The sequence below is a fragment of the Phyllobates terribilis genome, unplaced genomic scaffold (assembly GCF_046119375.1).
Source record: "Phyllobates terribilis strain yellow unplaced genomic scaffold, ASM4611937v1 Scaffold_3__8_contigs__length_932513732, whole genome shotgun sequence".
NCBI lineage: Eukaryota > Metazoa > Chordata > Amphibia > Anura > Dendrobatidae > Phyllobates > Phyllobates terribilis.
The window spans coordinates 882752088-882776285 of NW_027362763.1; the positions used below are offsets into that span (position 1 = coordinate 882752088).

At 46.5% G+C, this 24198-nt stretch overlaps 1 protein-coding gene across 4 annotated transcripts in view; it reads right to left on the reverse strand.

Moving 5' to 3' along the window:
• Positions 1–24198, reverse strand: part of MTHFD1L (methylenetetrahydrofolate dehydrogenase (NADP+ dependent) 1 like) — a 267649-nt gene that overhangs the window by 66112 nt on the left and 177339 nt on the right. The window lies entirely within an intron of this gene.

Consider the following 24198-nt stretch of genomic DNA (forward strand, 5'->3'; position numbering starts at 1 on the left):
GGATGATGGTTGGAGGAAGGTGAGTACGGGTACCACAACTGCACCATTGACTTGAGTCCAAGACCGAGGGAAGTCCCCGAGCACGGTACTAACCATATCTTCCCTTTCTTCCACGGGTCGATGGTCTTCTTGTTCCTCTTCAGGGTTCCTCAGTTGTTCGGGACACTTCTTCAGGTGGTCCCGGGATACAATGGCTGTGGTTTCCCCTCCGTCTTTACTGATGGTACAGACCTTCGGGTTCTCGTGGCTTGAGGGCAGTACGGTGTACGGGTCCTTCTCCCACTGGTCGTCCAATGGCGGGAAAACTCCACGGATGGCGGGAAGAAGGTCGAAGATGGCGCCGGATGGCGGGAAAACTTCGCGGATGGCGGGAAGAAGGTAGAAGATGGCGCCGGATGGCGGGAAACCTTCACCACTGGTAAGTTTGAACAGTCTTTGCTTTTCAGGCACGCAGTACCCGGTGGTTGCGGGCACGAGATCCTGCCGACTACGCCAAAGTTGACGCGCCCCTGGGCCTGTGTCGCGCTGCGTTGCGCACGCGGGAGCTTACCCGGAGCCGGATCTCTTGAGGGTTGTAATCTCGTGGCGGCGACCCGGTCCGTGCCCAGGGAGTCAAACTGCGCGGCGATATACTAGCAGTAGATGGTTGATGACTACGCCACCCGTTGAGTGCAGCCAGGAAGCTGCTGCTGCAGGGCAGACCGCTGAGGCCGGTGGTAGGATTGTGCAGCGTGATAGTATAACCCCCAACGGGAGGGGTATGGCCTCAGGGCAGCCGACGTGGATGATGGGGGTAGCAGGAACCACTCAGAGACGGTACGGTGTAGTTCAGGGTCTTTACTGGTAACAACGACAGACCCTCCCGGAGTACTTGCTAGCAAATGGGGCCTGGTCAGTCTTTGAGCAGATGGGATCTCCCCTGGCCAGGCGTAGTTGTAGGCCTCCCAAACTGACTGTACTCTTCTGGCTACCTTGCTAGAAGCTGATGTAAGTAGCCCACGTCCCTGAGTGTACCGTGTGGTGCTCACCCGTATGGCCGGTGACTCGGGGCCTTCTAATGGCTTCCGCTCCACGATGGCGGTGCTGGTCCCACGCGTGTGACCGTGCCTTCGGGCTTCTGGGCCAGAGGACCTGAAATCCCCTGCCCGACGGATTCTGCTGCTGGGTAAGAGTTAGTCCCCACAGCCTCGGACTCCGGGTCCGGTAAAGAATCTTCTTAGTCAGGGCGAGCTCTGTAGCTGCCAGCCCCTGACTCCTTGTAACTCTGCTGTTTCCTATGCTGCTTCTCTTCTCCACTCTCCTTGTCTGACTCACCCTGCCTCAGCCCCGGGTTTATACAGGGGAAGTTCTTCCCCTCCCAAGACTGGGCAGGAGGTGTGGCATGCACAGGATCCCTGACCAAAGGACCTCCCACCTGCTCTCAGACATAATATCTCTATCACTGTGGCAACCAGACCCCTGGGGTGTCACAAATGCAACAGACAGTAGGAAGCTGGGTCACTGCACGGTTGCACCGGGTCCACATATGGTGTATCCCATCCTGTTCGGGTTCCCCTATTTAGTAATAAAAGCAGTTACAAAATGTATATCTTGCTCTAAAAGACCCAACACAAGAGTGCATTAACCAAGCAGCTCACTGAATTCAATAAAAATGGTGTAATGCTTAGGCTTCTCTATGGACACGCTGCAGGGAAAATCGAAACGATCCTTCTAAGGTAAAGGGATTGTCCAATATTGTATTGTAAGTACACACTGATGTAAAATGGCAAGTACACACTGTAAAAGTACACACGTAAAGTTCAAGAGAAAAAAAATTGCTCTGGTTCTTACATTTTAAGTGTGAAATGTATTAAAAGTTTGGATTTCTAAGAAAACAGAGGCTAATCGGTGGCAAATAATTGCATGCAAAAATTGAAATCCAAGACTCCATTAAAAAGTATTTTAATGTAAAAATAACAGAATGGAAAATAGATCATGTGAACTGAGGAAACATATTATTTTACAAAATTTTATAATTTTAAAGAGTTTTTCATCATGAAACATTTGGGTTCTACACACTGTCTGGTTAAAAACCTTGCATCATGATGTTGGCTGCGGTGTAAGAAATTAATTACATCTGCCCCTGCCAATCCCCAAAATCCTTCTTGGCTCTATCCTACCTCCTCCACCATTCTGCGTTTTCTAGACTTGCATGGACATTGATGGGACACGTATGGCACTTGGTGGGAGACTTTGGACAATGCAGATGGCTGGTGGTCCCAATGTGTTGAAGTCTCTCGGCGTCTTCTCAGATGTTTTGCACACCAGCACTCCAGGCAGTGTTCACACACTGCGGCCTTTTTTGTGGTGGTGCCTTTTTTGCTGCAATCATGGTAAACTGCAGTATTTTTGCCACAATTTTAGAAAATTGCAGCAAATGTTGTGTCTTTTGTCGTGATTGATGCATGCACTTATTGGCAGGGGCTTGAATTATTTCATGGTATGGTCTGAGGTTGGCTAAAATAAAGTGGTCTGAAGTCTAAATTAGCTCTGGGGTTTAGCTTCTGGGGGTTCCCAATGCTAAAAGGTTGTAACACCTTGGCCTACAGTACTCTTGCCTTTAAGTAATTAACAGGAGCAGGAAAATACATGCCATATATTATATACCAATTAAAATAAAATGAAAAAAAGTAATAAAAGCTGACAGGAGGTAGTTGCTTCCTGTATATAACATTATAATATATATATATATATATATATATATACATACACATACATATACACACTGTTATATGAAAAACTTTGGGCACCCCTATTAATCTTAAGCTTAATGTTTTATAAAAAGTGGTGTTTTTGCAACAGCTATTTCAGTTTGATATATGTAATAACTGTTAGACACAGTAATGTTTCTGCCTTGAAATGAGGTTTATTGTACTAACAGAAAATGTGCAATCTGCATTCAAACAAAATTTGACAGGTGCATAAGTATGGGCACCCTTATTTTCTTGTTTTAAATAATCCTACCTACTTTTTACTGACGTACTAAAGCACTTTTTTGGTTTTGTGACCTCATTGAGCTTTGAACTTCACAGCCAGGTGTATGCAATCATGAGGAAAGCTACTTTAAGTGGCCACTTGCAAGTTGTTCTCCTGTTTGAATCTCCTCTGAAGAGTGGCATCATGGGCTCCTCAAAACAACTGTCAAATGATCTGAAAACAAAGATTATTCAACATAGTTGTTCAGGGGAAGGATACAAAAAGCTGTCTCAGAGATTTAACCTGTCAGTTTCCACTGTGAGGAACATAGTAAGGAAATGGAAGAACACAGGGACAGTTCTTGTTAAGGCCAGAAGTGGCAGGCCAAGAAAAACATCAGAAAGGCAGAGAAGAAGAATGGTGAGATCAGTCAAGGACAATCCTCAGACCACCTCCAGAGAGCTGCAGCATCAACTTGCTGCAGATGGTGTCACTGTGCATCGGTCAACTATACAATGCACTTTGCACAAGGAGAAGCTGTATGGGAGAGTGATGCGAAAGAAGCCGTTTCTGCAAGCACGCCACAAACAGAGTCGGCTGAGGTATGCAAAAGCACATTTGGAGAAGCCAATTTCATTTTGGAAGAAGGTCCTGTGGACTGATGAAACCAAGATTGAGTTGTTTGGTCATACAAAAAGGCGTTATGCATGGCGGCAAAATAACAGCATTCCAAGAAAAACACTTGCTACCCACAGTAAAATTTGGTGGAGGTTCCATCATGCTTTGGGGCTGTATGGCCAATGCCAGCACCGGGAATCTTGTTAAAGTTGAGGGACGCATGGATTCCATTCAGTATCAGCAGATTCTTGACAATAATGTTCAAGAATCAGTGTTAAAGTTGAAGTTACGCAGGGGATGGATCTTTCAGCAAGACAATGATCCAAAACAACGCTCCAAATCTACTCAGGCATTCATGCAGATGAACAATTACAATGTTCTGGAATGGCCATCCCAGTCCCCAGACCTGAATATCATTGAGCATCTGTGAGATCATTTGAAGAGGGCTGTCCATGCTCGGCGACCATCAAACTTAACTGAACTGGAATTGTTTTGTAAAGAGGAATGGTCAAAAATACCTTCATCCAGGATCTCATTAAAAGCTACAGGAAGCGACTAGAGGCTGTTATTTTTGCCCATACTTATGCACCTGTCAAATTTTGTTTGAATGCAGATCGCACATTTTCTGTTAGTACAATAAACCTCATTTCAAGGCAGAAACATTACTGTGTCCAACAGTTATTACATATATCAAACTGAAATAGCTGTTGCAAAAACACCAATTTTTATAAAACATTAAGCTTAAGATTAATAGGGGTGCCCAAACTTTTTCATATAACTGTATCGGTACATTATTATATATATATATATATATATATGTACACACACATACATACATATATATACACACACACATACCGAGAGCAGCATGATGCAGGGACTAAAAGCCTGATTCCAGCAATGTGTCACTTACTGGGCTGTGTGTTGCGGTTTTAATAAAATCAGTGTTTTATCAGCAAAAGATCACTACAAGACTAGGTGTCTCCTAGTCAACAGATCTGTATATCCCACCACTGATTAGCAGCCTTCTGTCACTCTACAGTGTACAGTGGTGTGGACGGGTATAAAGAGAGCTCAGCATTCTGAGCACTGCAAGATCTGCTGCAGAGAAAACAGTGATTTATCAAACTGACAGCGTGCAGATCAGCAAGTGACACATTGCTGGAATCAAGGTCTCAGCCCCTACATGATGCTGCTTTCAAATTTAACTAAAGCCTGGTGACTGATTCCCTTTAAAGAAAGAAAAGACTAATCAGTTGAGATTAAACAAAAATAAATATACATGACTGATGCTCAAGCACTGAAGGAAATGGTTCAGTTTTAAAATAGAATTTCAACGCACAGAAACCATTAGTGCTTCTGACTGTATGGATGCATTAATAATGCAGAGCAGTTATACATTAATCATGCTCCATAGCCCAGTGAGTACAAGCTGTAAGACTGGCAAAGGTGGCCAGTTTGCTCATAGATTACTAATTAGCATAGTACAAACTATAATCAAATTCTCCCAAGAAAGTCAATGCGCTAATCTTTCCTACCTTAAAAAAAGTGGACAATCAGTGTCCTGCAGAGGACCAGACTCCAAAGTCAGGACTTTTTAGGCTGTTTCCTATTTCCCTCCTTCAAGGACTCATGTAATCATATGATTCAGCAACACAAAGGCCAACATAGTAGCCCATTGTTAATTCTTTCAGCAGGTCGAAACATTCTGCAATAAATCTCTAAAAACATTACACACATTAACCCCTTAGTGACCGAGCTAATTTTGACCTTAAGGACCAGGCCAAATTTTACAATTCTGACCACTGTCACTTAGGCTATGTGCCCACGATGCAGAAATGAAGCAGAAAATTTCTGCAGCATTTCTGCATCTCCCTGGCAGAAAAAAACGCATGCAGATTGTGCATGCGTTTTTCCTGCAGAATACATGCGGATCCACATGCGGGTTCACATGCGTTTCCGCATGCAGATTGACAAGCACTTTCCAGGCGATAGCATCACTTGGAAAGTGCTTGACAACTAGGTCACACTGTATAAATCCATGCAAACAGCGTGAATTTATACAGTGTGAATCGTAAAAATTAAAACAAATAAAGCTATACTCACCCCCGAGGCCCCGGCGTGGCTGCAGCGCTGCTTCCTGGCTGGTTCCCGGCTGCCGGCATATCGCGAGACAGAGCGGTGAAGGGCCTGCGGTCACATGACTGTGACGTCACCGAAGGTCCTTCAGCGCTGCTGGCATTCAGAGAGAAGACGCCGGACAGGTGAGTATAAACTTTATTTGTTATTTTATTCTTTTTTTACAGGTACAATGGTACCCAGGTCTGGATGAGAGTCTCCTCTCCTCCAGAACTGGGTACCATCCGCACATAGAGACGCATAGAAGCCGCTTGTAAAAATGTACAGTCACGGTTTCTGTGCGTCTCAATGCAAGTCAATGGCGGGAGTTCCGCTGCGCTTCCGCAAAATTAAATGACATGCTGCGGATTTTTGTACGCAGCATAAACGCTGTGGAAAAATCCGCAGCATGTGCATAGAACATGCGGAATCCCCTTGGGGACCATGGGGTGCGGATTACCTAGCGTTTTACAAGCGTTTCCGCTGCGGAAATTCCGCAGCATAAACGCTTGAAAAACGCTACGTGGGCACCCAGACATAGGTAATTAGTCAGGAACGCTTCAACGGATCCCCCTGATTCTGAGATTGTTTTTTCGTGACATATTGTACTGCATGATAGCGGTAAAATTTGTTCGATATGATATTTGTGAAAATATGCCAATTTTGGTAAAAAAAAAAAAAAGGCAATTTTCAAACTTTCAATTTTTATATCCTTAAACTAGTGAGTCATACTGTACAAAATAACCCCTGCAGACCCCTGGTTGTCATGCCAACCCATTCACGTCCCATGGTCATGTGTCACAGGCGCCAATGGGCAGGACTAGTGACGCGCTTCCGACACGTGCATGTTAAACGCCGCTGTCGGCATTTAACATGTTAACAGCCATGGGTGGATCGCGATTCCACCAGCGGCTGTTACGGGCACATGACAGCTGATCAGATCATGTCCCTGGAAAGGTGCGGGCTCATTGCTGGAGTTTGCACCAAAGAGGGGGATGCGACCTTGGACGTACTCATACGTCCAAGGTCGTTAAGAGGTTAATAAATAACATTTCCCATACATCTGCATCATTTTTCAAACATCATTTTGTTAGGATGTTACAGGGGTTAAAACTTTGGCAACAATTTCTCATTTTTTCAACAAATTTACAAAATCTGTTTCTTTAGGGACATATTCAGATTTCAATGGACCTTGAGGGGCCTACATATTGGAAACTCCCCAAAAGTGATACTATTTTAAAAATCGCACCCCTCAAATTATTCAAAACTGTTGTCGGGAAATTTTTTAATCCTTCAGGTGTTAAAATGTTGCTTTAGCCCCAATTTTTTCACTTTTGCAAGAGGCAACACCAAAAAGTGGGTTCCACAGTTTGTTACCCACTTTCTTACGAGCGCAGCGATACCCCACATGTAGTCAAAATGTTGTTTGGATCGTGGATCCGGTACTAGGGTATCGTGGGGGGCTTGGGGACATCATTTCTCTCTCCTCTGACATCTTCTATCATGTCAGAGGAGAGAGAAATTACTTTTAAACCGGATCACACTTTTTTTTTATGTCATCGCCGTTCTTTGAAATCGACTCCTTAAATAACGGCGATAACATGATTGGGGACCGGAAAAAACGGCCCCGATTGTGTTCTCCAGGGTCTCAGCTGAAACCTTGGAGATTTTCCGAGACTGGGAGGACGCTATTACCTTATTCCCGATCTCCGTTTTAAAACGCCGATGAGGGAATAAGGACCCTTAGGGTATGTGCACACGGTGCGGATTTGCAGCGGTTTTGATGCTGCAGAATTTCTGCACCATTTCCGCACCTAATATGCAAGGTTACTTGAGGTTTTTGGTGCGGTTTTGCCGCATGCGTTTTTTTTATGCGCTTTTCATGTCTTCATGTTGAATTTTTTTTTTTTTTAAACAAACCTTATTGATCATCATGTAGCATTTTTGTGTGCGTTTACACTGCGGAAACACACACAAAACACACATGCAGTTTTTACGCATGCGGATTTTCCTCATCTAATGCAAGTCTATAGGGAAAATCTGCATGCGTTTCCGGAAGAGAAATAGACATGCTGCGGATCTGAAAAACGCACCACATATCCGTTTCCGCAGGTGCACAAAAACGCATAGTGGGCATGGGATTTCTTGAAATCCCATCCACTATGCTGTAACATCTGGCTGCTGCGGTTTTGACGCAGCATAAAAACTGCAGCAAATCCACACCGTGTGCACATACCCTTAGTGACCGCCGTTTTACTGCGCAACGGCTGTCATTAAGGGGTTGAATAGGCACAGTTTACAGGATTTCTTCCACAGTACAAGGAATGCCAAGAATAGTCTTAAAGAGAACCTATCAGAGCAATTTTGTAATGTAAAGTAAAGACATGGCGGCTGTAATACGGATTAAATTGATAACATTAGGCCACGTGCACACGTTGAGTATTTGGGTAGTTTTTTTCTCAGTATTTGTAAGCCAAACCCAATTTATAAGGAATCCATTAGAACGGATATGCAGTATACTGTAAGTGTATATACCTTTTTCTGCTTTTTGCATACTCCTAAGCTTTTATAATCGGGGCCATTGATTGTAACAATGGACTGCTTTGATTATCCAAAAATCTTTTATTTAATCTGTGCCTGTTGACTCATGGAATATTCTCACATTTCAAAGAGTGTTTTGCCAAGTCTACAAGGCCTTAGAAGGTCTAACCACGTAAAGATGTCTTTTGATGTAGCACACACAGGACCGGTAATGGTGGATCAGGCCACCGGCTTCTGTTGCCCATCTCCAGAAGCTAAGCTTATACCCTGAAAGAATAAATAAACCATTTTCCAGCGTCTTACTTCTGTGTGATGATGAGATGACCAAAATAAAGAGTGTAATCTGCAGCACCTGTAGTAAGTTATACACACGTATAATCCATTTCCTCCACTTCATCCTCCCAGAACGGACAGAAAAAAATGAAGAATTAATAAAAAAAGCAAATCGCACCTTTCGAGGAGATGGCGTTTCTAATCCAGCAGAAACACAATCTAATCTTACACAAACAGACCGGTTTCCGACCAATACGTTGCTGATATCTAAATACAATATCCTTACAGGTATGAGCTCAGCACTTCTTTACAATTACATTTAAAGAAAAGTTCAACTTTGGGGCAACTTTTCTGATCGATTTCCTTTAATATGTTAGGGAGTTACATTTATAGCAATTGTCTAATATACACTGCTGAAAACGGTCAGGTCATTCTACCCCCTAAACATATTCTTTATGGGTGTGTAGATTATAAAATGCAAGTACATCTATGCCATTATTAATCCCTTAAAGATGTATTTTATCGATCACCTTCCAAGAGCCATAACTCATTTTCCGTTGATATAGATGTATTAGGGCTTCATTTTTTGTGGGACAAGTTATAGGTTTTTGAATGACACCATTCATTCTATCATACTGAAAAATTTTACCATGTTTTTTGGTTGTGTTTGTAAGCATTCTCTCCGTTTGTACAATTATGAAGATACCAACCTCACATAAGATTTATTCTTTTATTTCAGAGCTGGAGTGGTGGCACAAATGCATATTCTCTGACTCTAATAATATACTTACCAGCTGCCATCTTCATTTATTATAGGGTTGTTCCAATAAAAAAAAAACAAATGCTTTAAAGTTTATGAAAAAAAAAAATTTGGTTTGTGTCACCATTTTCAAAAACTTGTAATGGTTTGATTTTTCAGTCAACCTTTTTTTTTTTTTTTTTCCAGTGGCAAGCGGAGCAAGTCTAGCTATATCTTTACATGGCCAGTCCATTCCTCCATTACTTATAAATCATTGTGTGAATTACTATGCAAATGAGGCTGAAGAGCAAATGTAGATCTGAAACCTCTGTCACTCCAGCTCTATTCCCCGCGTGTCAGACAAGCATGAGGCAGAGGCGCTCCATGGGGAATGGAACTGGAGTGACAGAGGCTTCAGATCTTCAGGCATATCAATTCAAACTGTGATTTCTCAGTAACAGAGAACGGCCATGTAAAGCTATTGCTGGACTTGTCTTTGAAAGAGCTACAGTGGATATAGATAATTTGGGGGATCAAATCCCGCTGACAGATTCCCTTTAAAAGGTAAAAAAGTGAGCGAATTTGAATTTTTAGAAGTTTAAATTTACTTTATTTTTTATTTCCCGTAGGTACTTGGATCTGCGCTCAGTGTGATATTGCACTATAGTTAACATTGTGGTCTTCGGCTTAGCTTAACAGGAGTACAAAGATGGCAGTGACCAGGGATTCCAGCGGGTCCCCAGCTGCCATGGTAACCCATCAGTGCCGTAATCACATTGCGTGGGGAGCAATGGGAGCCAGCGCGCATCAGCACTGGCAGCTATTCAGAGACTGGCAGCAGTATTTAACTGGTTAACAGCAGCTATCGGAACTCCGCTCCGGCGCTGCTGTTAGACACAGATGCAGGCTATGTATGATAGCCATTATCCACCTGAGCCCTCTCCATACACAGGCATCACAGCAATGATTTTTTAATAGGTCATTTTGCAATAAGGGATTAAAACAAAACCTTGTTCTGTTGGAGAAATCCACTTTAGATATATGCAAATGAGGCTAGAAACTCCGCCCTCCACTACATGATTGACATGCTGTGCTTACTAACTGCTGAGGCCTTGGAAAGCCTTTATCCTGACCAGAGCACTTGAGGCCAATTTCTATCACTTCTGAAATGGATTTCTCTGCAGCAGAGCAGGGTTTTGTTTAATAAAGGTTGGTTTCTCTTGTGTTTTTATAACTTACACACACATGTAATCAGTTTGGGAGGGAATGTGCCGACAAGAATCCCTTTTAGGGAACACTTAAAAAGTAACCTTTAGACTGATTTTTTAAAATTTTATTAGGCCCTTTATTTGCCTGCAGATTGCTCATAAGACCCCCGAGAATTGCATAGCTCGACAAGCACAGAATGGAGTACGTATCCCATAGAAACGCATAGGCTTGTGCTTCTGACCCCCAAGCTATGCACTTCTGTAAAGGTCTTCTGATAGATTACTTGGGTTCTCCTTACATAGTCCCCCACAATCTGCTAGCAATTAAAGGGCAAAGAAAAGTCAAAAGTGAACTGACTCTTTAAATCCCACTTGGATCTCATACACGGTCCTCAGGATTAATCCAGGACCTACTGCTTAACCTAAATTCTGAAAATGGCTTTGAGGATCTCATTCCTAGTACCTAACAGCAGTCAGTGTACTGTTCGCTATCACATGAAGATTTGTGTGACCCTCTACGGATTTGTTCCCCCAGACCATCACTAACTCACAGCCTAACTTGCAGGAATAATTTTGGAGGCTACGTAACATTCACCAAGATGTCTCCAGACTCTTCCATGTCTTTCACATGTGCTCAAGTATGAACCTGCTGTCATCTGTGAGTAGAATAGGACACAAATGGCAGACCTCTCAATTCTGGTGTTCTCAGGCAATCTGACAAATACCAATCAAGCTGCATAGTGCTGGGCTGCGAGCACAAGTCAATACAGGACATTGGACCTGGAAGTGTGGTTTACATGCTTGACCATTTTATCAGAAACATGCACGACATTGGCCCGCTGGAGGTCATTTTGGAAGGCTCTGGCAGGGCTACTCTTGTTCCTCCATGCACAAATGAGCAGTTTCCGGTCTCGCTGTTAAGTTTATGCCCTTCCATAGCTTTGCTCATTTTCTAGCATCTGCCCCATGCTGGAGACTGCGCTGGGAGACCATGTAAACGATAGCACATTTGGATGCGTGCGCCATTCTGAACTTCCTCTGCAGCTGGAAGTTACTGCCGCAGGTACCGCCTCATGCTAAACAGTAGTGACAAGCATACTAGCAAAACTAGGGAATAGGGGAATAGGCCATCTAGGAGCGAGAAAAAAAAAAATAGGGCAAAATTTCCATCTGGATTTTGTGTTTGGAAAATTAGCTGCATATTACAGTAGTAGGATTGCAGTTGATGAGATTTTACCAGGAGTGTCAGTGTGCAACAACAGATAGTGAAGTATACTAACACTAAGGATATGTGCCCACGGTCAGGAGCCTCCAGCGTCCCCGATGCTGCGGAATAGCTGCGCGCCTTCCGCCCTCATTATGCAAATAAGCAGCGCCATTTTTTTTTTTTTCACATGCGGACTTTCCTCTTAGATGTAAGGTGTAGCGCCGGCGTCCCTGCCCTCTGCTAGGCAGGGACGCTGTTCCCCTCACCTCTCTGCTCCGTGCCCGGCGTCCTCCTCCCGCTCTGCTGGCAGCGCGCGCTCCTTCCCGGCCACTGTGCTTAGGGCGCGCGCGCTCTCCCTCCCTCTTAAAGGGGTCGCGCGCGCCGTCCTAAGGAGTCCCCGGCCAATGGCCGGAGGACTTCACCATATATAAGGCACCTCCTCCAAAATGGAGGTGCCCGAGCAATGTTGTTGCACTGTTCACTACTCTGCTTCAGCCCTCAGGTCCCGTTGCCAGTTACCTGCCAGTTACCTGCCTGATTATCTGCTACCTGCCTGCTAGTCTGAGGTCCGACGGTCTGCCTTATTTCTCCTGTCAGTCTGTCTAAGGACCAGCCTGCCCGCTCACCTGGGAGCGCACATCAGCCACCTGCCTGCTTGCCCGAGGTCCGACGGTCTGCCTTCCAACTCCTGTCAGTCTGTCTATGGACCAGCTTGCCCGCTCACCTGGGAGCACACACCTGCTACCTGCCTGCTAGTCTACCTGGAGGCTCCGCCGTCACGTGCTGTGATCACCTGCCTGTCCAGTGACTCCTGCTCGCTCACCTGGGAGCGCTCATCAGCTGCCTGTCTACTAGCCTACCTGGAGGCTCTGCCGTCACGTGCTGTGACCACCCGCCTGTCCAGAGACTTCTGCCCGCTCACCTGGGAGCGCTCATCTGCCGCCTGTCTGTTGGTCTTCCTGGAGGCTCCGCCGTCACATGCTGTGACCACCCGTTCATCCAGAGACTCTCGCCTGCTCACCTGGGAGCTCACGTCTATCATCAGCCGCCACAGGTCGTACCAACCCTTTACCTAGAGACTGCCCCGGTCACTTGCCGTGACCATCTGCCCGTTCATCCAGAGACTGCCCCGGTCACTTGCCGTGACCATCTGCCCGTTCATCCAGAGACTGCCCCGGTCACTTGCCGTGACCTCCAGCCCGTTCACTCCGAGACTGTCCCGGTCACCTGCTGTGACCATCAGCCCGTTCATCCAGAGACTGTCCCGGTCACTTGCCGTGACCTCCAGCCCGTTCACTCAGAGACTGTCCCGGTCACCTGCTGTGACCTCCTGCCCGTCTTCCCTGGTCGCCACCCGCTCCCTTACAAGGACTGCCCCCTTGTATAGTAGCTCAGAGGTTCCGCCTCCCAGACCCGTTACAGTTTGCTCGGGCCATGGAACCCGGTGGCACCCAAGCTCCCTCGCTCTCGGACCTGTGTCATGAACTGTCCCGTCAAAGGTCCCAACAGGAGTCCATCCTGGGTCACCTGCGGAATGTCAATACTCGCCTGGACACTCTGACTGCTCCACCAGCAACCTCCGCCAGTGCCATGTCTCGCAGTCCGGCAGCTCCGCTGCCCACTAATACCATGGTATCCTACCCCGGACCCCGGCTTTCTGCACCTCCTCGCTTCGGAGGCGACTCCGCCCAGGCTCGGGGCTTCATAAATCAGTGCACCCTGCATTTTGAACTATTGTCCTACCAGTTTAACTCCGACCGGGCCAAGATTGCATTCATCATGTCCCATCTCACCGGGGAGGCCCTGGCCTGGCTAAATCCTCTATGGGAGAGAGGAGACCCCCTGGTGTCCAACTTGCCTGCTTTTCTCACGGCTTTCCGGAAAGTCTTCGACGAACCCGGACGGAAGACCTCATCCGCATCATCACTGCTACGCCTCCGTCAGGGAAGTCTCACCGTGGGCCAATATGCCATACGGTTCCGTACCCTTGCCTCGGAGCTGGCCTGGGATAACGACGCTCTGGTATCCGTCTTCTGGGAGGGTCTGTCCGGCCGTATTAAAGATGAACTTGCTGGTCGGGACATTCCTACCACTCTCGATGACCTAATAACTCTTGCCACCCGGATTGACCTACGGTTCCAAGAGCGTGCCAAAGAAGTCACCCATGAGAGGAGGTTACCACGTCTAGCTCCTACTTTTCAGAAACCCGTCACTCCCTCCGTCTCTACCCAGGTACACTCTCCTGAGCCTATGCAGGTCGACCAGACCAAGATGGTCAAAACCCGTCAGGACTTACGCCGTGCCGAGGGGAGCTGCTTCTACTGTGGCAGTAAGGAGCACCGGATCCGTGCCTGCCCGGAGAGGTCGGGAAACGCCTGTGTCTAGGTTCGCTCAGAGAGGTTGACCTAGACAAGAATAAAGCCTCTCCATCTCTGCTGTTGTCAGTCTCAATCGTCTGCGGGGAGAACCGTTATTTCGAACTAGCCCAACTTGACTCTGGAGCAGCCGGAAATCTCATTTCACAGTCCCTGGTAGAGAAATACCGCATCCCCACCAAACCTCTGGCTGTACCCTTGTCTGTTGCTGCCGTGGATGGGGGTCTCTTACCACGCCCCATCCAACTCATCACCAAATCCATTACTCTGCAGGTGGGAATGCTGCATTCTGAGAGTATCTCCTTTCATGTTCTGCCTGGACTCTCTCACGCCCTCTTGCTAGGCCTACCTTGGCTCCAGAGACATACACCCGTGCTTGACTGGCAGACCGGAGAAGTCCTTCGCTGGGGACAGGACTGCCATAAGACCTGTCTGGTTCCCGTCCATCCAGTCCGTCCTTCTCCTACCCCAGCTAATCTACCCGGACTTCCGATTCCTTATTGGTCTTATGCTGATGTCTTTAATAAAAAGGAAGCAGAGACACTACCCCCTCATAGACCATACGACTGCCCTATCGACCTGTTACCTGGTACTACTACTCCCCGTGGGCGTATTTATCCATTATCCGCTGCTGAGACCCGGTCGATGTCTGAATATATTGAGGAGAATCTGGCCAGGGGATTCATCCGGAAATCTACCTCCCCAGCGGGAGCAGGCTTCTTTTTCGTCAAAAAGAAGGACGGCTCTCTCCGTCCCTGTATAGACTATAGAGGCCTTAACCAGATCACGGTGAAGAATAAGTACCCCCTTCCGCTCATTCCGGAGTTATTTGATCGTCTGAGGGGGGCTAGAATCTTCACCAAACTGGATCTCCGTGGGGCGTACAACCTGGTTCGTATCCGTCAGGGGGATGAATGGAAGACGGCATTCAACACCCGGGACGGCCACTATGAATATCTGGTAATGCCCTTTGGTCTCTGTAATGCTCCTGCCGTCTTTCAAGAGTTGGTCAACGACATCTTCCGGGACCTTCTATACTCCTGCGTAGTGGTGTACCTGGACGACATCTTGGTCTTCTCTCCGGATCTCCAGACTCACCGGAGGGACGTTCGTCAGGTCCTGCTCAGGCTCAGGCAGAATCACCTCTTCGCTAAATACGAGAAGTGCCTCTTTGAGCAGACCTCGCTTCCGTTTTTGGGCTACATTATTTCTCAGACCGGCCTACGAATGGATCCAGAGAAACTGTCTGCCATCGAGAAATGGCCTCGACCGGAGGGGTTGAAGGCCATTCAGCGATTCCTGGGCTTCGCCAACTACTACCGCCTCTTCATACCACACTTCTCTTCCCGGACTGCCCCAATTTCCGCGCTCACCCGTAAGGGTACTAATCCCAAAGAGTGGCCGCCCGAAGCAGAGGAGGCCTTTCTTTCCCTAAAACAGGCCTTCTCTTCCGCCCCGGTGCTGCATCGCCCGGACGGCAACAAGCAGTTCTTCCTGGAAGTTTACGCCTCCTCCTCTGGAGCCGGAGCGGTACTTACTCAAAAATCATCTTCCGGGAGAATGGTAACTTGTGGCTTCTTCTTCAAACTCTTCTCCTCTTCTGAGCGCAACTATTCCATAGGAGACCGAGAGTTATTGGCCATCAAGCTGGCATTGGAGGAGTGGCGTTACCTACTCGAGGGGGCTCTCCACCCGGTAATAATTTACACTGACCACAAGAACTTGGCTTACCTCCAGCATGCCCAGAGACTTAACCCGCGCCAAGCCCGGTGGTCCTTGTTTTTTGCTCGCTTTGATTTTGTTCTTCATTTTCGCCCGGCTGACAAAAACGTCAAAGCAGATGCCTTGTCCCGATCCTTTCTGGTGTCCGATCTCGAGGAAGAACCTAAACATATCATCGATCCCGCCAGAGTAATGCAGGTGGCTCCCGTGAGTCTAAATCGTCTCCCTCCCGGTAAGACGTTCGTATCAGTACCTGATCGGGAGAAGATCCTACACTGGGGTCACTCGTCTAAACTAGCTGGCCACGCCGGTCAGAAAAAGACCCTCCAGCTTATTGCCCGGCACTACTGGTGGCCTACCCTGCACAAGGACGTAATAGACTTTGTTTCTGCCTGTGTGTCCTGCGCCCGCAACAAAGTCCCGAGACACCTGCCAGCCGGTCGCCTTCTTCCGCTTCCTGTGCCTGCTGCCCCCTGGCAGCATATTGCTATGGACTTCATAACTGATCTCCCCGTCTCTGCCGGTTGTACGGTCATTTGGGTGGTCGCTGACCGCTTTTCCAAGATGGCTCACTTTATTCCCCTGCCAGGCCTCCCGTCTGCACCCGAGCTGGCTAAAGACTTTATCCGCCACATCTTCCGTCTTCATGGCCTGCCCCTCCACATCGTGTCGGATCGTGGGGTACAGTTCACCTCACGTTTCTGGAGAGCCACTTGTAAACTGCTAGACGTCACCCTGGACTTCTCTTCCGCTTACCACCCACAGTCCAATGGTCAAGTGGAGCGGATCAATCAGAACCTGACCAGTTACCTCCGGCACTTCGTTAATGCCCACCATTCAGACTGGGTGGATCTCCTACCTTGGGCCGAGTTCTCCTATAACAATCACGAGAGCGAATCCTCCTCCAAATCCCCGTTTTTTGTAGTCTTCGGTCAGCATCCTCGGATTCCTTTTCCTGTCTCCACCTCTGGACAACCCGGCTGCGGAATCTCTCGTTAGCAAATTTTCCTCCATTTGGGAGAGTACCCGATCCGCACTCCTTCAGTCGTCCGAACGGATGAAAAGACACGCTGACAAAAAACGCCTGGATCCTCCACAATTTCGTCCTGGAGATAAAGTCTGGCTCTCATCTAAATATGTCCGACTCAAGATACCTTCTTACAAGTTAGGGCCTCGGTTCATCGGTCCTCTGGAGGTCATTAGTCAGATCAACCCGGTGGCCTATAAATTGAAACTCCCGGCCAACTTACGGATCCCTAACTCCTTCCATGTATCTCTCCTCAAACCTGTGGTACTTAACTCTTTTTCCAAGTCTACAGGTACGCCTCCTGCTCCGGTTTCTGCTGAGGACGAGTTTGAGGTAGGGAACATTCTTGCCACCAAAAGGGTAAGAGGAAAGACCTTTTTTCTAGTAGATTGGAAGGGGTTTGGTCCTGAGGAGAGAACGTGGGAGCCCCGGGAGAACATCCATGCCCCTCTTATCCTAGCTAAATTTCTGTCTGGCCTAAAAAAGGGGGGGCCTAAAGGGGGGGGTACTGTAGCGCCGGCGTCCCTGCCCTCTGCTAGGCAGGGACGCTGTTCCCCTCACCTCTCTGCTCCGTGCCCGGCGTCCTCCTCCCGCTCTGCTGGCAGCGCGCGCTCCTTCCCGGCCACTGTGCTTAGGGCGCGCGCGCTCTCCCTCCCTCTTAAAGGGGCCGCGCGCGCCGTCCTAAGGAGTCCCCGGCCAATGGCCGGAGGACTTCACCATATATAAGGCACCTCCTCCAAAATGGAGGTGCCCGAGCAATGTTGTTGCACTGTTCACTACTCTGCTTCAGCCCTCAGGTCCCGTTGCCAGTTACCTGCCAGATTCCTGCCAGATTATCTGCTACCTGCTTGCTAGTCTGAGGTCCGACGGTCTGCCTTACTTCTCCTGTCAGTCTGTCTAAGGACCAGCCTGCCCGCTCACCTGGGAGCGCACATCAGCCACCTGCCTGCTTGCCCGAGGTCCGACGGTCTGCCTTCCAACTCCTGTCAGTCTGTCTATGGACCAGCTTGCCCGCTCACCTGGGAGCACACACCTGCTACCTGCCTGCTAGTCTACCTGGAGGCTCCGCCGTCACGTGCTGTGACCACCTGCCTGTCCAGTGACTCCTGCTCGCTCACCTGGGAGCGCTCATCAGCTGCCTGTCTACTAGCCTACCTGGAGGCTCTGCCGTCACGTGCTGTGACCACCCGCCTGTCCAGAGACTTCTGCCCGCTCACCTGGGAGCGCTCATCTGCCGCCTGTCTGTTGGTCTTCCTGGAGGCTCCGCCGTCGCATGCTGTGACCACCCGTTCATCCAGAGACTCTCGCCTGCTCACCTGGGAGCTCACGTCTATCATCAGCCGCCACAGGTCGTACCAACCCTTTACCTAGAGACTGCCCCGGTCACTTGCCGTGACCATCTGCCCGTTCATCCAGAGACTGCCCCAGTCACTTGCCGTGACCATCTGCCCATTCATCCAGAGACTGCCCCGGTCACTTGCCGTGACCTCCAGCCCGTTCACTCAGAGACTGTCCCGGTCACCTGCTGTGACCATCAGCCCGTTCATCCAGAGACTGTCCCGGTCACCTGCTGTGACCTCCTGCCCGTCTTCCCTGGTCGCCACCCGCTCCCTTACAAGGACTGCCCCCTTGTATAGTAGCTCAGAGGTTCCGCCTCCCAGGCCCGTTACATAAGGTCTATGGGGAAAGTCCACATGCGGACCCGCAATAGAAAATGACATGCTGTGAGTTTGAAAGGTGTCCGCATGGCAGTTTCTGCGGATGATCCGCAGGTGCCCAGAGACACATAGTAGACATGGGATTTCTAGAAATCCTATCCACTATGCTGTAACATCTGGCCGCTGCGGGTTTGACGCTGCATAACATGCAGCTTCACACCCGCAGCGGCTCCTGACAGTGTACTCATACTCTAAGTCAGCCATGCAGCCCCCTTACTCTAATCATAGGGAAATCTCAGATTGGATCCACTGATCTTCGTGATATCCTGTCACTTTATATGATGGGAATAATTGGCTAGTAATGCACAGTAAAATAATTTGTTTTTTTGCTACCGCAGCAGACAGCAGAATGATGTAAGGACAGACACCCCGATTCCAGTGATCTGTAACTTACTGGGCTGGTTGCTGCATTTTAGATAAAACTGTGATTTTATCTGCTGCAGATCTAGCAGTTCTCTGAATGCTGAGCCCTGTATAACCCCGCCCACACCACTGATAGGCAGTTTTCTGTGTACACTGTGCATAGGCAGAAAGCAGTCAGTGGTGGGGGCATGGTTGGAATACCCAGTACTAGTTTATAGTCTTCTAGTGATAATCTCCTGCTTATAAAACAAACATTTTATAACTACAGCAAGCAGCCCACAGACATAGCAGCATGGTTGGAGACCCTTACTACAGCAATTAGATTATGTAGCAAAAACCCGGAGACAGTTTCCCATTAAGTCTGGCATATCAATTTGGCAAATAAAGGATCGCCAAAAAAATCCATGACTGCCATGAGCAGAACTGCATTTAAAAATAAAACTTACATGAAATTATAAACTGTACACCATTAAGCAAACACGCTGCACCTTTAAGAGAAAACAGGGTGAAAGTTGTGATGAAAAGGAGAATGGCTTCATCTTTGTAAAGTAACCACGGTGGTCTCTCGTTTTTGGATTTCCAAGAAAAATGCAGACCTATCCTCATGTCAGACCCTCTGCAAATTAGAATAACTAGCTCCAGCTGTCAAATAGAACACGCTTCCTGATGAAAAATACCTAGCTACACATCATTCTTGTGCTGGAAATCAATCTACTGAAGTACATGTAATTAGATCTAATCACTGAAACATGTACAATGGTTTAATGAATACTGGTAGAGGAAAAAAAAAAAAAGTGTAAAGTCACTAGGAGTCTAGGATTAGGAAAGGAAACACATTCCTGCAAGTATTTCATCAGTTGGGTGGAAGCAGGAAAGAGGAGAAAAGTCCATGTCTATTTAAACAGTAGAGGCTGCCAATTCCCTTTAAATCTAAACTTTCTATCCTCAATGGAAAAGTTCCTCGAGTGAATCACAATCCACATGGGTATGATTAATCTAACTTATAATAGATATATAAAAGTCTGGTAAAATCTCATTGATGGAGAACTACTACCCCATTGATCTAAAGGTATCACCAGTGGGCCCCCTATTGTCCACTTAACCCACAAGTTCCCTGCTTGTGTAGCGTGGCGCAGGGCGGTAGCTGCGGGCGAGGCACTAGTCTCCCTTTATGCCTTACACGCGCTACATGAAAGTGTGGCTCCTGGCTTTGTGTGTGGACTTATTCTGTGAGAGCCTTATGCCCGTGCAGGCTGTGGGTAGCAGGTGATGTGGGCTGGCCAGGACCATAGGTGCCAGAATTCAATAAAAGGAGACGGTCAATCCAATGTAGAGTCTTTACTGAATGAGAATTTTAGAACTGTTATGTACAAGGGATAGGGGTACAAAGTCCTATGGTCGTTTACCCTAAAGCATACATCATTCTCCTTCACACAGTATCCTTCCACTGCAGTCTAATCCAAGGCTAGTGAGGCACAATGTTTCGCCACAACCCAGCTTCAACACCACAGTCCTGATCAGTGAGTCTACTTGCTCATCATTTCCACTTCCTATTCCTTCCACTACTGGCACTCTGGATCTACCACTTGGGACCCACACTAGTCCCACAAAACTCAGTCCTGTTTAGGCCAGTTACCTTCATCGTTGCAAGCTCAGGGGTTCGTGACTTGGCGTCCTATGAACAGACCCTTCTCCGGAAGGCCACTATGACTATTCGATCACTTCTGTTCTGAATCTCTCTATCCCTGTCCATAGATCACCCCATAGCAGCACTTCTCCCGTTACACTCTAAACTCGAACTCCAACTAACTATCTACAAGAAGCAGTCACTTGCTGTAAGCACCTTCCCACTATAGGCTAGTCCCAAACATTAACTATAACCTATCTTACCCTACTGTCACTACCTATACTACATTCAACTACCTATCTTACACACCATGTCCTACACTATATACACTACACTGTACATTACTAACATAACTTGTTACATTAAACGCAATTCACATGACAATATATATACAAAGACGCAGGACATAATGCACATGACGCGATTGGTGTCTTCAGGGGTAGGAACACTGCAGCATAGTCCACCATCCCTACACTTGAACAGTACTGCTCATTTTGAAGTCTATGAGACTGATGGACAATGCAGAGCACAGAACTCACCATCACCTTCTTATTTCAAAGTCTGTGAGATTGACGAAGTGTGTATGCTCAACCGTTGCTCCATTCAAACTATATACTCAAGATTGTCTCATCTTGGGAAAAAACCCACCACTCCCCAGGCTTCCTGTTTTCTGGGGCGGTTGTAAACCTCTGTGCTGCCATAGGCCTGAATTGTGAGTTCTCTGCTGCTGCAAGCAGGAGTAGCGTTACCCCTGCAAGCAGCTCTTACAACTATATAGAATAGATCGTATCGTTCGGCCACCCCTGACAGATTGCAGTGGTGGCATGTACCCTTGGCAATGTGCAGTAGACAGAAAAAATAAAAAAAATCACCCCTTGCAAACGAAGAGGATTTTAGGAATATGGGCGATTTCTTATACTGAAGATTTTGTTCCAAAAATGTATACAACGGAAAACTGTCTATTCTTCATCTGCATAATGAGCAAATGAGCAAAACATGAACATACCCCAAATTGGAAAGTTGCTTGTTCCACCAAGCAATTAGGAATTTTCACCATTAACGAAGAGGAGAATAACCCTTTAAACTTTTTGAAGCTGCAAACGAAGGATATAGTCCAGCTAATAGTAACAACCTAAGCAGTGAAATGTCCAGACAAATATGGCCATTGATGGTGATTAGTTGTGCATGACAAAGTGAGGACACCAAATGTCCTTACATAATGGAGCCAGTCAGTGCTAAGAATCTATAATAGGCAACATCATCTCATCTTTTTTACAGAATTAGATACAACAGAGTAATCTTAAAGAAAAATCTTTTAGGACTTCTGCTATAATTTGCCTGGTCGTATCAGAAAAAAAAAAAATATGGCTTCAATATCATTTCATAAGGGAAACTGAGTACTCACTGCCAGTTTTCATTAGAGATTGCAGAAAATCATAAGGGAAACCGAATACTCACTGCCAGAATTCATCAGAGATTGCAGAAAATCCTTGGGGGTCCCAAAAGGGACCACTACATTACTTGTTAAAAAGATACTTAACAATAAGGGCATGTTCACACCAGGGGCAGACATAACATGCGCAAGGCATGCGCTCCTTACGCACAGTCTGCATTGGTCCCTAATAGATGACACTAATTTACAAGTACTGTATACTGGTAGAAGGGGACACAGGTTCTACTTTTGAACAGGGGTTCTCAATTCTTGTTTACCACTGGTTCACAGTTCGTTTCTTTCATTCATGTGAATTTTGGAGTAGATTCTGCTACTCAAAAACTAATTCAAATACTCAAAGCTTCCTATTGACTTAAATGGGAAACCATGCAGATATCATGGCCCTAGTTTGAATCAGGACAACTCTTTAGGAGTTTCTGCTATATGAAAAAAAATTACCATTAAATCAATAAAAGAGGAGAAAGAAAAAAATACCCTCCCTCTACACACAAATAGCATGTCAGGAACTGTCATCATTGAGTTTTTTTATCTGGATTTTTCTGACAACAAAAAAAACCAAACCTTTTTTTTTGAACATACACCTATCATAAGTTAACGAATCCCTCAAGGGATTTCCTATAACAGATTTAAATCGGAAACACAAAGAGCAGAAGGTGCTAAAAAATTCTCTAAGCTCAAGCTCTGCTATACTAAGACATATAGGCCCCGATTAATTAAAAATATGTGTGCCAGTCTTAATGAGTGACGTACAGGAATTCAGCAAATCTGCTCACTGCCGTGTACCTACAAGCGCCTCGCTAGAAATGTTACTCCAGTTAGGGACACCACTTTTGAAGAATTTGATGGGCCGGCGTAGTTTGGCGAAAATGGAGTGAGAACGCCATAAGCTGCAAAATTTTAGCCTTGCAAATATGCTAACATTTTGTGACTTTTCAAAGCCGTTTTATACACCAGAATTCTGGCATAAAAGCTTTAATGAATTGGGACATTAGACATTTTAATTTTCCCCTTCTACACTACGTGAACATTGGGGTCCACAGTAAAATGTATTTTTTGACCAAGGAAGAGGCGTAAAGCTCTCCTGACATGTTTGTAGTAGTAGTAGTAAATCCCTCTTAGTATGCCAGCAGTGGAGCACCTTACTCATCCAGGGAATATATATGAAACACCCAATTGGTAGCACCCAGGTTGTTTCTTCAGAGTCCAACACTGTCCAATCAGTACAATGTCAGACTACACAGAAAAACTCCCCTTTGAAAAGGGAATGAAAAGTAATGACAACAGCCATCAAATATTTCATTTCCAGTAGGTATACCTGAGGAACGGTACAATAGAGTTAGGAAAAGATATGCTACAGAATTGGAATTTCATGTAAAAACACAAGTGTTTACTAAAACAGACATGTCAGGAATACCGATAAGTCCTGGAAATGTAATGTTATTTAGTGCAGGGCAATAATCTGACTTTGAATTTCAAATATTTGTGAATTTCTTTATCAAACAATGTTGAAAAATCAAACTAAAATGTTAAACCAAAACTATTTGTTTCATGCTCGTTGACGGCTTCTTGACGGCTTCTTGGAGGAGTGCCATAGCTTCCTGGCCATCATGTCATTCCTCCACCTGCATATGATCTGACTCTAGGTCAGGGTCACAGGGGGAAGAGATAAAAGCCACACAAGTGCTAATTAAATTCAACTCTTGTGTTATTGCCAATATGTTCAGATAAAGGTTGGTTTATTTTCCCTCAAAAACCATCCATGCTGTGTGCGAACCCCCGGCCAACCATAACATGAAGAAAAACAAGCTTCAAGCAGACTGTAATAACAAGTATAGGGGTGGCACCACTACATAAAACAAGGGAGGGAGAAGTAAATCTCCCCAGGTTCACCAGCGTAACTACACTTCTAGCCGTGAACCATGTTACCCGACATACTGTTCTAACCAGCAAATACTTTAGAATGGGCGCCATATAGTATATTCCAAATGTACTGCACAACAAATACGACATAGAAAGAAAAATTACATTAACCCTTTCCCTGTAAAGAGAACATCACCAATATGTTGCAGGGTAGGACTAAGAGCATATCAGGTATATCCTTGCTACTAAAAGCTTTAGCCCCGGAAAACAAATGGGTTCAACTATCTGCAAGGATTTTGTATGTTCTCCCCGTGTTTGCGTGGGTTTCCTCCGGGTTTTCCGGTTTCCTCCCACACTCCAAAGACATACTGATAGGAAATCTAGATTGTGAGCC